Raw genomic sequence first — 14,602 nt, forward strand, 5'->3', positions numbered from 1 at the left:
GTTTTGTTTAAATTGGAGGTAAGTTTCCATGCGGATTAATATCCGCTAATACATGGGGTTAGTCGGCTCATTATTACAGTTATTGCATCATTCATGGCTCTAAGACATGGGTGTCAAACATAAGGCCCGCGGGCCGGATCAGGCCCGCAAAGGGGTTTAATCCGGGCCGCGAGATGATTTTGTAAAGATAAAAAAAAAATTAAAAAAAATGTAATGTCGGACAAATTAATCAGCCGGCCACAATCAAAATATATAAATATATATAATTTGTAATTTCACAAGCAGTCCTCAGATGAGCAATGCAACTTGTACACAACTGAAAGTTACGGTTTGTTTCATTATTGTTATTTTTTTTGTACTCATACACAAATTCAATTACTGGCAGCACAAATAGCTATGACAAGGATTAGCGTCCTTATAACGTCATTAACTGCGCCACGCAATGCATTCTGGGAACAACATATATGCCAAACAGGTCGATTTAATACAGCCGGAACGTATACCGGCAAAGTGTTGCCGCGTTCCATTTGCATTTGTGTTATTTTTTCGGAACATGATTACAGTTGAGCTCCGTAATTTAGCGCTGGTCCAAAAGTCTGCATATAAATGACGGTAATTGTTATATACCGTATGTATTATATGTTGTTATAAAAGTTACATACCGTTTTTTACCGATGCGGCCCACTTGGTAATATATTTTCCGCCATGCGGCCCCTGAGCCAACATGAGTTTGACACCCCTGCTCTAAGACCTTTGAGAAAGAGTTTGGGATGCTGATGTAGCACAAACGTTTACATTTGTTACATGCAGTATTCAAGGCTTTTTGTTTGGTTTGGGCTTGACATGATGGCAGATTTTGTTGTGCATGGCTGGCACATAATAAATTAGCAATTTTTTTTTCGCACAATAAAGAATATAATTTGGAAGTGATGTGTTGATGTGAGTGTGCAACAAGAAGTGATAGCAATAATACCAATTTGCCATGTTTGGGAACTTAAGCAAGATTGATTTTTTTTTGTTGATTTTTTTTCCTGAGAAATAGTCAGTTTGGAGTTGCGAGGATTCAGCCCGACAGCGATGATCAATAGTTGACCTTCTGTTTTTGTAATCCTTTGATTATTTTAGTTTAAATCATTTTGCTGAGTTTCTGTTTCATTTTTAATACTGAAATGACTTGATTGCAGCAGCTGATGCCATGCAATTTAAAGTTTGTAATTAGGATGTCATTTTGCCGTGTACATATGTCCACATCAAGAAATCATAAGTCTTGATATCTCCACACTGTTTTTGCATTCCAAATGATATATAACCAACATATCAAAACTGTTTTCATATTTACAAGTTACTCCAAATATGTGCTGCAAGCGATGGGTGTGTGTGTGTGTTGGTATTTGGTGAGCGACTGACAAGACAGAGTTGTGAAGAGTAGTAGTGTTGATCAGACTCGACATTGAATTTAATTCCATTTGAAACATCAAGCGGTTGTGATCGTAATAATTCAGCCACGAGGATGACAACTTTGTCATTTTTAAATATCGTCTCGACCGTCTGGTTTCACCAAACATTTTTCGCTCCTCATTAAATGAAATTTTGCCGCGCGACTCGCCGATATCGCCCCACCAAGCACCACCTCCTACACAATTTGTTTTGTCTACAATTCATTTTGGGCAGATATATATATATATATATATGTATATATAACCACGCCAAACCTTGACAACATATGTCTTTGTACCCCAAATGTGCACGTTCCAATTTGATTTAGGTCTGGGCTCTGTCTTCTTTTCAAGTGAAGCTGTTTGATGATTTTGGACGTATGCTTTGGGGACATCTGAAGGTTTTGTCCCAAAATTGACTGGAGCTCAGAAATCTGAACTAAACCCAGTTTTATGCACGGTGTTGTTTTTGAAACAACAATTTATGGCACTTTTACTGACTTTCAAAGTTTTTTTTTTTTTTTTTTTCCCTTTCTGTACACACTGTAAATAACGTGCTTTGTTGTACGCCGCACTTCAAGTCTGTTGGGGTTTGGCGGGTTAAACTCAACAAAACATCAGCAAAGAGGCACGGGAACGCACACACACACACACACACCAATGCACCTCGCTGTAAATCTTTGAGATGAGGAGGCTGGCAAAGGCTGCTTGTTGATTTAAAGGCAGCGTACTTGCATGTAAACCATTTGAGAAATCCAATCAGTCACAATCCCGTATGGAAGATTGCCCCGGACACATTTCTATTAGCCTGTGTTTTATTTCTGCGTTCTAACTTTTATGGCTCACTTTTTTTGTTTTTTTGTTTTTTTTTTTCTTTTTGCCGCCCTCCGCCAGTGAGGCACTTTAAATTACAATTTGAAAAAGGGGGGGGGGGGCGATAAATACAAGGGCATTACTATGAAGGCTGCGAAACATAATGTGCTCGCATGTGTGAGTGAATGGCGAGGATGATAAGATGTGACTGCGAGGATTAAAAAGGATATGCGGCCGTCAAAACAACAAACACTAACTTTGATTTAGGGAGCAATAAACACGTTGCCTAATAGGACAGTGCGCATCTCGCACAATCTGCGGAAAATCTCATTTCTGGATGAAGGCGGATGAGCTTAAATTCGACCAAACTGTGCCCAACAACAAAGCCCTTCTACGGGAAGGAAATGTGTTAACACACGAGACAGTCCAATTCGCTGCAAAGAGGTTTTTAAGTACTGAAGATGAAGTGAGATGGAAAATCTCATTTCCATAAGAGAACAGAGGAAACAGTCTGGCAGAAGGTGTTTTTTTTTTTTTTTTTTTTTTTTTTTTTTTTTCCTGTTGAATTATCAGAGCAATCATAGCTGAGACGCAGCCAGGGCGGCAGACTAAAGGGGAGTATGAAGGTTCGGGTTGGGTGTGTGTGGGGGGGGGGAGGGTGTCGAAACCTATTTCCCCAAACACATACAAATGAAGTTGAACACGCACACGCACGCACAGATAAACACATAGATGCACAAACAGGGCTCAGTCTCGGAGGAGCAGACCGCGAGCACATTATGCAAACAGAGGCTTCTCGCATATGCCGCCGAACGTGCCTGCGTGCTGGCGAGAGAAATTAGGCTGATTAAAACTCAGGAAGGGAAAAGGAGGGCGTGGGGGGGGGGGGACAACAAACTCTTAGTCGAATCTCCTAGGGGCTAATTAGTATGTTGAATCTGGAGCCAAAAACACTGTGTTTAACAAATCTACAAATGGAGCCATGTTTTGTTTTTGGTTTCTTGTTAAAAAAAAAAAAGAAGAAGAAGAAGCGGCGGACACCGCCAAGGCTTGATATGCAAAAACAACGAGTGCAAATAGACAAGTGACAGAGGCGGAAATGCGTTATGCATGTCGCCGCCATGACATTTGCTTCCCAGCACGCAATCAAGTTTATTTGCGCTACTCCGTCTGAATGTGTAATGTGACACAGTTGCAGGAGCGACAACAGTGTGGCGCGCAGCCAAAGTCACTTACTGAATGACAACATTCATAATGAAAAACAAGCACACCGTCCATCACAAAGGAGGTTGCGATCGGAGTTGGGAGCGCCGTACGCTAATTATTAGGTCACCACCATACACAACATTAAAATACACAAACGTAGTAGGGACCAAGTGTTTATGAACAATGTGACTCAAACACTATTGGATGTAATCAAATACTTCTTAATTTAACTGCCACATGTTCTCAAAACAAAACTTTGATATGACAAAGGCTTTGATCGTTCACGAACAGAGATAAGAGTTAGTGTTTTTGATTCCACAACTCATTGAGCAGGCAACTCTGCACTTAGACGTTACACTGAGAAAAAATAAATAAAATAAAAAAACTTGGTTGACGTCATTTAACGTTTATGGCATCATACGTCGTGATTTTACTGATCGTTATTAAACGTTTTTGGCGGCCAAAGAGTTAAAAAGCAGCGGTGTGTGCGTTAATAAATTTTGCACGTCATTGGTCAGCAGCCAAGTCATCCATCATCATCATCATCAGTCCATTATGATTTCAAGCCAAACCAAACCATAATTGTCAGTCAGTCATCGCATTTTAACCACACTTCTTTTGTCGATAAATAACAGTTTGTCACATCAAACATATTTGCAGCACTAGCACTATGCAACGTATCAGGAAAACAAAAACAAAGATATTCCTTATATTTACAATCAATATTTACAAGCATCTAGACTCAAACATCCTATAAATAAACATACCGTAACGTCACCTAAGCACTTTAATCTACTGAGATTCTCACCAAAAGTTACTGAAATACTCTTAAATGTGCACAATACTCAAAAAGTATCTACCTCGATGTACTCCCATACTTCTTTAAACATCAAAACGTTTTTATTGATTTTCGTCACGTTGGCCAAATCAATTTGCCAATCACTCCTTCCTGCACTGCTAAACATTAAAAACTGGTTCAGTCTTCCTACGGGTTAAAAAGATTTCTGTATTTATAAACAAATGCTATTATAAATGTTCGGTTTGCCCTTAGCAGACTGTCATTGTTATTTTGTCTTATATTTTTTCATAAACGCATTATTAAAGATTACGGTTAAAAAATGCACTTCCAATAAAATACTGGCCAAAATGGTTGTCATTGGTGAGGCAGTGTTGTCACTGTGAATGTGGCTAAAAAGTAACTTGTTAACTAATTTAGTGAAAAACAGTGAACTAACTAAAGTACTCGAGTAATCAGTAAAGAAATTAAGTTACCCTTTCATATCAAGTAATCCCTCAGTAAGAGTTGTTGTTTTTTTTTTGTTTTTTTCAAGGTAACTGTGGCAACACTGCCCATGCAAAGACTGAGGTGCTTCGCTACATTCAAATGATGTTGATCATCAGCATTCTTTAGGGTTGGAGAGGAAACGGCAAAGGAAAGGTAACGCAAAAAGTACCACGTAAAAATATAAGATTGTCTGTGCCTAATATAACACACACAAAAAAAAGTTCTGTTGTTAGCTTTTCTATACAACAACAAAAAAAGTTCTCTATTAACTTTTCTACAACTTTGTAATGAGCACAAGTGAAACGAGCCTCTTCACATCTTATAATAAATATTTAATTCAAACGTGCATATGGGGGGAAAACAAAAACACCACTGAAGCCATTGTTGTTGCCCATGAGCCGAACCCCGGAGGCATTACTTCAATAACCTGCTCACAGCTCTTTCATTGTGTCACTTTATGACTCGACAGTGGCATGAGCCATTTTTCAGGGAAAAAAAAGCAACAAAAAAAACTGGACAGGCTGATTAAAGGAGGCTCGCTCTGCTCTGGTATAAAACGTGGACTCCTTGCAGGAAATGGGGGAGAGACTAATTTAAGTAAAGCTTTCTTCTCTGGTGGACACCGCCCCGCCCCCATCTAATGCAGGACACCCCCAAAGCACTCAACAACATCTTCATAGGACACATGAAGAGTTGCAGATAATGAACACCTTTGGTGTTTTTTAACTCATTCAATCCCAAAAACGTATAAATACGTTTTTAATACTTTCTCATTCACAACCAAAAATATATTTATACGGGTTTTTTTTGTTTTGTTTTGTTTTTAATGATTTTTATGCTATAGCAAACAGAAGGCTTTAATATAGCTTCTGACCTGAAGAAGTCGCTTAAAGCAATGGTAGTATTACAAAAAACGGCTATCAAGTGGCAGAAGAGTATAAGAGATCAGCCATGTTCCAACAAGCTTTTTTTTCCCCCAATATTTTTTTTTCCCTGATGACAATCTAATCTTTCTTTTAGTAGGTGTCCATGTTTTTATCGCACTAGAACATAATATTCTGTGGGCCTTGCAAAATCAGTCCAAATCCAGTCAAACAGCCAGTATTGTTTCAGTCAAAATGGCTGGGAGTGAAAGAGTTAATACAATCCAAACCTGGTATGATGGAGTTTTTATTTGTATATAGCTGTTTTGTTTTTGTTTTTTTGTTTTTGTGTGTGTACTATATATGTATTATATACATGGGCTAATGTTACTGAAGACTCTCTTAGAATTAAGCTTGAGGAAAGAGTGAGTAAAACGCAGAATTTCCAAAATTTGTCATCATGTCATACTTAACTCTTTGACTGCCAAACGTTATCCAAAAAAACGGTGCCAACAGATTTGGAGCGTTTTCACTCATCTTTCAAAGCAAACAAAATATTGTGCGGTATGATGACATAAATATGGTGGATACCATATGAAAGATTGGATTCCATTCTTTCATGAGAAAAAAAAAGTATGTTTCTACCTGATTCCGTTCTTTAGTAATCACCATTTGAAATTAGGTCATTTGAGTGACATAAGCGAAAATACAAAAATATTAAGAGGAAAAACAAACAACATTTTTTTTGCACAACAGTGACTTTGACACTCATATTCTTTTGTTTAGTGACAAGGCAGCGCTGCCCACTGAGAAAAAAACAAAAAACAAAAACGTAATAAACGTAAATTAACGTTTTTGCCGGCATTCATTAGGATTTTAGAATACGTCATTAAACGTTTTTGGCGGTCAAAGAGTTAAAAAGATCAAGCGCAATGTGTTCAAGTTACATCGAAGCATAACTGGCAACAATAGCAGCACATCTTTGTGCCCACGCAATTATATAAATATCGTTAGCTAACTTTAATATAGCCCGCTAACCTCCATTTAGACGTTACGTTTCAATTGCTTTTTGAGCCCACAGTAAGACAATAAACAAGAAAATCTTTTGATTCAAACACGAGCTGCTATGACGACAGATGATGTCGAGGAACTCAACGCGCAGACTGGCTTACCTGTGCTAACAAATTGTCATTCGCTGGCTCTCACTCAACAAGCTCGGCCTCGCAGATACTACAGTGTCGAATGTGAGGAGGGCGAACCTTTAAAGTGTGCAAAATTAATGGCGGCACCTCACATGCATATGTTGCATTGGTATTATGCGTAAAGCTTGGAAACATATATAAATAATGAAATCAATATAGTTACGGCTATTTTCATTGTTTTTACATTCACGTTGTACAGTTCTGCATCATAAAGTATTTATTATTCATGTTCTGTAATGTTGACTCATACATAGCTGCTCTCATTCTGCTCTGCCTCATTTCCTGCTGTTGTACATATATATAGATCATTTTTTATTTCATATTATTGTTCCTGTGTGCTGCTACTTTCAATTTGCTGCTCTCAAACGTGAATGTTCCCATTGCGGGACTAATAGAGGCCGATTCCGTCCATAGAGGAGGAGAATCCAGAACAGCCGCTTCTTGAGAATGTATCATTTATACGCTTTTGATTTTTTATTTTTTATTTTTTTTTTTCATGCGCCTGCTATCAGAAGAGTCAAGACAGCTCCAATGAATATATTCAACAACACGGAGACGGTGAACAGCGGGAAATCGGGTTTCAGCAACAGAAAACCGAGGTTGACTTGAATATTTAAATCATCTTCCGGCTGCTCCAGGTAATCAATCAATAATGACAAATCAATAAGAACAGCTGAAGGACGTGGAGGTGAGAAAAGTAACGCAGGGCTGTCCAAACTTTTTCATTTGAGGGCCACATACGGAAAATCAGGAGGACGCAAGGGCCACATCATGTTATGAAAGAGAAATTGTGTTTAGTCCTAAAAATTGTACAAATAATTTATTATACAGTATATAAAACAATTTATTTGTAATATGGCAGTGGGGTTATTATAGTTTTGGAATTTTTCATTTTAGTTATTTTTTATTTGTTTTCAGGGTGGTTCTGTTAGTTATTATTAGTTTAGTTCTTTACAAAATGCTTAGTTTTAGTTCAGTTTGTTAGTTTCAGTATTAGTATTAGCTTTTTTTTGTTTGTTTTTTTAATGTGAATTACTTGTGCAATATTTAAAAAACAGCATGGGAGCAACGTCATCTGAAGTTGCTTTTCTGTCACTCTGTGTGTCATACTTTCAAAAGTCATTATTCCGGTTTATGTCAAAAGAAATCTTATAAAAATTTCATTTAAAATCATCCCCAAAGGCTCATACATTAAATTAATTATCAAAGACTAAAACGAAGGACATGTTTTCTATCATTATAGTTAGTTTTAGTTAGTTTTGTAACCATAAAATATAGTTTCAGTTAGTTTTCGATTTTTAAAAGCATTTTCGTTTTAATTTTATTTCGGTAACAATATTGTGTTTTGAATTTTAGTTTTAGTTTTTTCATTAGTTTTTGTGAACTAAAATAACCTTTAATGGCACGTGTTTTACTTCTTCTTACATCTGCAAACATTTTTGTTTTGAACATTTTATTTGAACTGAGTCAAATGCCATTTTTAGCACATGTCGCGGGCCACTGAAAAATGGACGGCGGGCCGCAAATGGCCCCTGGGCCGTAGTTTGGTGTAACGTCCGTATGTAACAATTTACAGTTGCGTGGTTTAATTTCACTGCCACACGGACGATTGCGGCGATACTTCCAGCTTTAAGGGACAACTGCGAGCAAGCCAATCTCTCTTCCTTCCACTTCTGGGCTGCGAGACTTTGTTTTGTATCTCTTCATAACATCTGATGTTTGTTTTGAGCGATTTCATTGGCTGCCCGTGTGTTTGCCGCGAGCTGAAACGTGGCCAAAGCTGCGTCGCGAGCAGGACACAAGCTGAGCCTCAGAAGACGCTCCAAACCATCCGAGCAGGTCATTGAAGTTCGTACACCTGTGTGGGTGTGGAGAGATGCTCGGGGACAAAGCGCGCACGTCTGCTATTGTTCAACACTATTTGGAGTTGCCATAAGGCAAGTGGAGGGAAATAAAGTACTCTTGTTTTGTTACTGTACGGAAGTAGATTTTTTATTTTATTTTTTTCCAGCTATTTGAAAACAGTTACCGCTTCATTAAAATAGGCTTGATCCACAGGTCACAACAAAAATAAATAAATAAATAAATAAATAAATAAATAGAGATAAAACAACCATGTATGTGATGTGATGATTTGTGTCGAATACAGTACGTGGTTTCTTGTGTCAGCTTAAAGGCCAACAGTTTCTGGCATTCAAAAACATATCAAGCAATGGTGTTTTAATTCCGTTGTTTTTGTCTAATCTAGCATTATGTTGTTGTTGTTGATTTTTTTTTTTTGTTGAAAATGTTGGCAATGCAGTGGGAGCACGTTTTGATTGTGTGCCTAGTGATTTTTTTTTTCTTCTCTGTACGAGCAACTCAATAAAAGAAAAAAAAAAAGGAAACTAATTTGTGTACAGGGGAGTTTTTTTTTTCTTTTGTGCCAACTTCTGAAAACAAGTAATTGACAACAACAATTCATTTTTACTTTTCTACGTAAATACATTTCAGTGTACATGCTTTTTTATTTTTTATTTTACATAATGGGAGAGTTTGTCGATTATTATTATTATTATTAATATTATTAATATTATTAATATTATTATTATTATTATTATTATTATCTTATTTTTTTTATACATTTTGGTCATATTTTTCATATTTCATGATGGTGCTCCTGTAATCAGCTGTGCTGGGCACAACTTGACCTCGGCAAGCCATGCCTCAATCTATTTTTACACATGAATAATGGGTGTTTTATTATTTGTTTGTAGAATGTTCCAGTCATTTGAAAACAGAAATGAACAAAAGTTGCCTAAAATTTGGGAATGAAGACGTCAATAAAACGTCTGGAACGGCGAGTGTGGGTGGTGGTATGCATAGTGAGCAGACAGTTAACTAATCCCGATTTTGCAAGGCTCACAGAATATTGTGTTCTATTGCTGGAAAAACATGGAACCTACCCAAAAAAAAAGAAAAGAAAAAAAGATTAGAGTCTCTTTTGCAACATGGCCCTGGGTGATCTCTTATACTCTGCTGCCACCTGCTGGTCGTTTTTGTAATAACTACTATTGCTTCATTTTCTTCAGTTCAGAGGCTACATCAAAGCCTTCTGTATGCTCTAGCATAAAAAAAACGTATAAATACGTCTATGGGAGCATGGTGATATTTAAAATAGAACGTATTTATACGTTTTTGGGAGCAAATGAGTTAATATAAGGTGATGTACTGTACCTGTACTTAAGTAAAGAGTACTTTTGCCACCACAGCACTCGGGTCTCTTATGTGCATGCACTTGTAAGTATTCTATGGTGTAATCTGACCTTAAAAGGAATGTTTCTATCTATCCATCCCAATAGGCAAGACTGTTTTGTCAAAGACCAGAGACGACAGAGGTTGAATGGTTGGTGCAAGTAAACAGCTCACACACACCTCCTCCCAGTCAATATGGTGTGCTCGCCCTAAATGGAAAGTGTCCCCAATGAACCTGCAGTGCGCCACCAGGAAACCCCACAGAGGAGCAGGCTTTAAAATATTTAAAAAAAAAAAAAAAAAAAAAGAGCCCAGAACCGTGCTTAAAAACTATTTAGAAGATTATAATATGCGGCGGAGCGGAATTAAGAGGCAGTGACAGTTAGACAGGAGTACAGCATGAAAGTAAATTATTTCACATGCCCCCTGGCTTGTACATACTGTCACTTTCACAGATTTTCACCCAGGCCAGGCAGCCACAGGTCTGCGTGGCCTTGAGGCGCGGCTGCAGTCGGAAAAATCAACACCAAATCTCACAGGCTGATCATTTCAAATGCACATTCGGGATGTAGCGGCCGGCTGTCTCGGCTCCTGTGCGGATTCGTGCGGCTTTTGTCGCCTTTTTTGTCACCCTGTGGATTGGCAAAAGTCTTTTCGATCTTGCCTTCTATTTTTTTGCTTGCTCAAATAGTGTCCGTCTCTTTAGTCGAAGTCGTGCTCCAATTCCATCCACTTTAGACAAATAAAACAGCTCGCTCCAACACAAAATAGATGCCTTCTTTCCTTATGGTTGCTAAGCTAAACAGCAGCCCCGAAAACAGGAAAACGGTTTCACATGTCATGTTGCTGCATGCCACAAATGTTTTCCTCGCTCAGTATTAAAACATGAAGTCAAGATGGCGTCTTTAAAAGGTGATTCTTTTCTTATTAACTTTTTTTTTTTTTTTTTTCTCTCATCGCTTTGAATCGATCACAACTGGACTTCTTCGGTTTGTCTTAGAAGATGATTGATTTCCATTTGTGCAGTTCTAGCACCCTCTAGTGGCTAGTTTATTAGTGCAATTTAATTTTCATTAGAGATGTTTTGGCCTTCTACGTTTAAAATCTATGCTAATTGTCAGATGAAGGGGAACCTCAATATTATTAGAGATTGTAGGTGGTTTATATGCATTGCTGTTATGGACAAAAAGCACCAAATTGTGCTTTTTTTTTTTTTTTTTTTTTTTTTTTTTTTTTAGTATGAGCTCTCTTTTTTTTTACAATATTGTGATCCTTTTTAAATATCGCCAACGCCCCCACAATATCGTGGCAATTATCGTATCGTGACGTTTGGATACCGTTACATCCCTATTATACGTACACAGTAATACTGCGGCCGTACTATTTTGAAAACCTCCAAGTGCCGTTGAAATGCGTTCTTCAGAAATCCAATGTCATTGCAGACACAAACATGAATGTGTTTGAAAAGGTGAGATTATGTTCTCTCAAATAATGTTGCCGCTTGGCCGGCAGCCAGCTCATCTTTATGCAAGCCCTTTTGTAGCAGCTTTACGTAACATTAACAGGCCAAATCCTGCAGCCTAAAATCTTTGTATGCGGAGGTTATAATCTTAGCAGGCTTCCTCGGTCGAATGTTTTTTTTTTTGTGTTTTTTTTTTTTGTCCGCCCCGAGACGAGACCTCCTTCTCTGCTTACCGCTCACGCCACTTGATTGGCGTCTGGCAGACTGGTGGCGTCTTACGGCTTCATTTCGGGGGGCTCGGGGAGAGTATCGAGTCGAGCGAGGCGAAAGTGCAAGTGAAGTCATCAGTCGATAGCGTTGCAGAGCTTTAATGAACTTGTCACGTCTGAAGTTAATTTGTGACTTTGTGTTCGAGTCAGCCTTTAATAATGATTTCATGTGGGCTTGTATAATTCAAAATGTCTCATCTTGGAGTGCAATGTCACGTGAGGTGAAGAAAAGCAAAGACTATTTCAAGTCAAAGCACACTTCAGATGAAACATCGGATTGAGTTGAAAATTGAGTATAAATGTGATGATGACCATAAAAGGGAAATTAATTGTAACGTGCGTAAGTGAGCTGGACAGAGGAATAATCGGACCAAACACACGCTTCCCAGAAGAGTTATATAGAATCGATCTGATTGGTTGTGGCTAGACATGTGGGTAACAGGACTGACATGGAATTATCTGATTGGCTGTTGACCAGATAAAGAGATTAAAGATTCTTGACATCACATAGCTTAAGACCAGTTGAAACTAGATGCTAGCGTTGTGTCGGTCACGACCGATTTGTTCTTTAGAACGAATCTTTTCAGTGAACGTGAGCGAACGGGTCACTTCTTGAAGTGATTCGTTCTCTTCTCAGTTCATTTGAGAGCAGCCGTCATTCTTCGCGAACGACCAATCGGAAGCCAGCGTCAGGCGTGGGCGGGATTTGACTACACACTATTGGTGTTCAGGAACGAGTCACTGAGGAAGCTTCCCGTGAACGGATCAGTGAGCGAACGAGTCAGTGGGTGAACGTGTTGCCATTTCCGGTTCAGGAACGAACGATTCAGTGAATGAGTGTTCCCGTTCACGTACGATTCATTGAGTGAACGTACTGCCATACCAGTTCAGTGACTTGAGTGAGTGTCGCCTTGCCACGAGTGATTCACGATTCGGTGAACGAATCTTTTGAACGGTTCTTTTAAATGAACTGATTCTAGTGATTCAGTTCACCTAAAAGAACTGTCATGCCCATCACTACTCGATGCCGGTTACATCAGTTCAAAACAGACACTTGACCTCACGGTCATGACCAAATCATAACCCTTGCATGCCCCAAACTTAACCCTGGCATGACCCAGTCATGACAGATAGATTTCAAAGTGGAATCATTCTGTTCAGTTCAATCAGATTTTTCCAGTTATTGTTACACCCCTAATAAATCCTAACATGTTTATTTTTGTTTTACACTTTTTCACCATTTATGATTGTTCAAATGTATGTAAAAAAAAAAATGATGCAGGTTTTCTGATGACGATATATTGACACTGCAATTGATTCATTCAAGTTTTGTCGCGAAAATGACATTTTAACACGAAGTGCGTTCAGCCTAATTTCTCCGTGCTGTATTGTCAATTGCGTTCTGAAGTGATGAGTTCAACCAAGCGGACAATTGAGCCTCGACGCAACGTCGGTATTCAGACTGATCAACATGAATTAGCCGTTGTTGTGCAGTCAAACCAAGACGGCTCGCCTGAATTCCTTTTTTTGCCCCTGCCGCCATTTCCCCCCCTCACAGCTTTTTTTTTTTTTTTGGAAGAGACATGCAAATCTTTCAACACCACAGGACATCTCAATAAATTCTTCAGTGGCCTGTCAAAGTGACTTTCCACTCCCCTCACCACCAGCAAGACTCTACCGTGATCTGCTATGAAATGGCCTCATTGTGCGGGGCATCAAGGATTTCGACATCTCCATCTCCGGGCGAGCTCTCAAGCGTGACTTTCCGATTCCGACAGCTCCAGGCCCAAGGCCATGAGCCGCTAGCGCTGCTGCTGCTGCTGCTGCTGCTGCTGCTGCAGCACTCTGTTGCTTCACACGTCTCAAAAGTGGCTGACTTGTTTAAGGCGGCCGCACCTTTTTGCTCAATCTCCGCGCGATTGCTCTCCGAGGACGAGGTAAAGCCGAGCGACTCGAGACCTACATGTGTCAGGGCGATGAGGCGCCTCGTCTCCAATTTTAGACCGCGTTTTCCACGACCGCCACGTACACGCGTTTGGATGAGAATTACAGTGTATACGGACACATCAGCATGTAACGTGATAATCTCAAAGAGGATGTTTGACAGATCATTTGGGCTCAGCAACTCATGGTGGTGTAATCCTTTAATATCGTCCCAATAACTATTAAGGATTTAGTGTCAATCCGGCTCTGTCGGGATCCGTCTCCGTTTAACGTGAACCCGAGCTGCGATGGAGACTAACTGAGCCTTTAAAAATCCTTCAACTCTCCAATCACGGGTCTTTAAGCGAAGACATGGGGAGGTTGAAAACAGGACTTAACGAGTTTTTTTATTTTATTTTTTATTTTTTTTTAGGGCAGACACTACGCCACGGCACAGTCGACTTCCATCACGGATCATTCAGTGTGCTGCAGAAAAGCATTCAAATGGTCCGAATATGCAGGTAAGGGCTGTGCAATTAATTGAAATTCAATTACAATTTCAGTTATTCCACTTTACAATTACGCAATCAGCTCAATCAAATTGAAAACATTTGAGTGCACAAAATGAAACATTTCACAGAAAAAAAAACATGTTAATTTAACTTTAGAAAACAAAAACAAAAAAACAAACAAAAAAAACTCAATGAATATTTCATGCGAACCAATGTGACTTTTGCTGTCAAGTCAATTCTGTTCATTTAGCGCCAGTTCACAGCAGCAATTTTTCTCAAGGCACTTTACACAGGAAAAGCAACTGAACCTCACACAAGCAAGCACATGGTGAAAAAAAACAAACTCTTAAGAAATCTCAAACAGAACTCGAGCTCTGTGATACTCGTCCGTCGCTTG

Source organism: Festucalex cinctus, chromosome 11, assembly GCF_051991245.1.
Source record: "Festucalex cinctus isolate MCC-2025b chromosome 11, RoL_Fcin_1.0, whole genome shotgun sequence".
Classification (NCBI taxonomy): domain Eukaryota; kingdom Metazoa; phylum Chordata; class Actinopteri; order Syngnathiformes; family Syngnathidae; genus Festucalex; species Festucalex cinctus.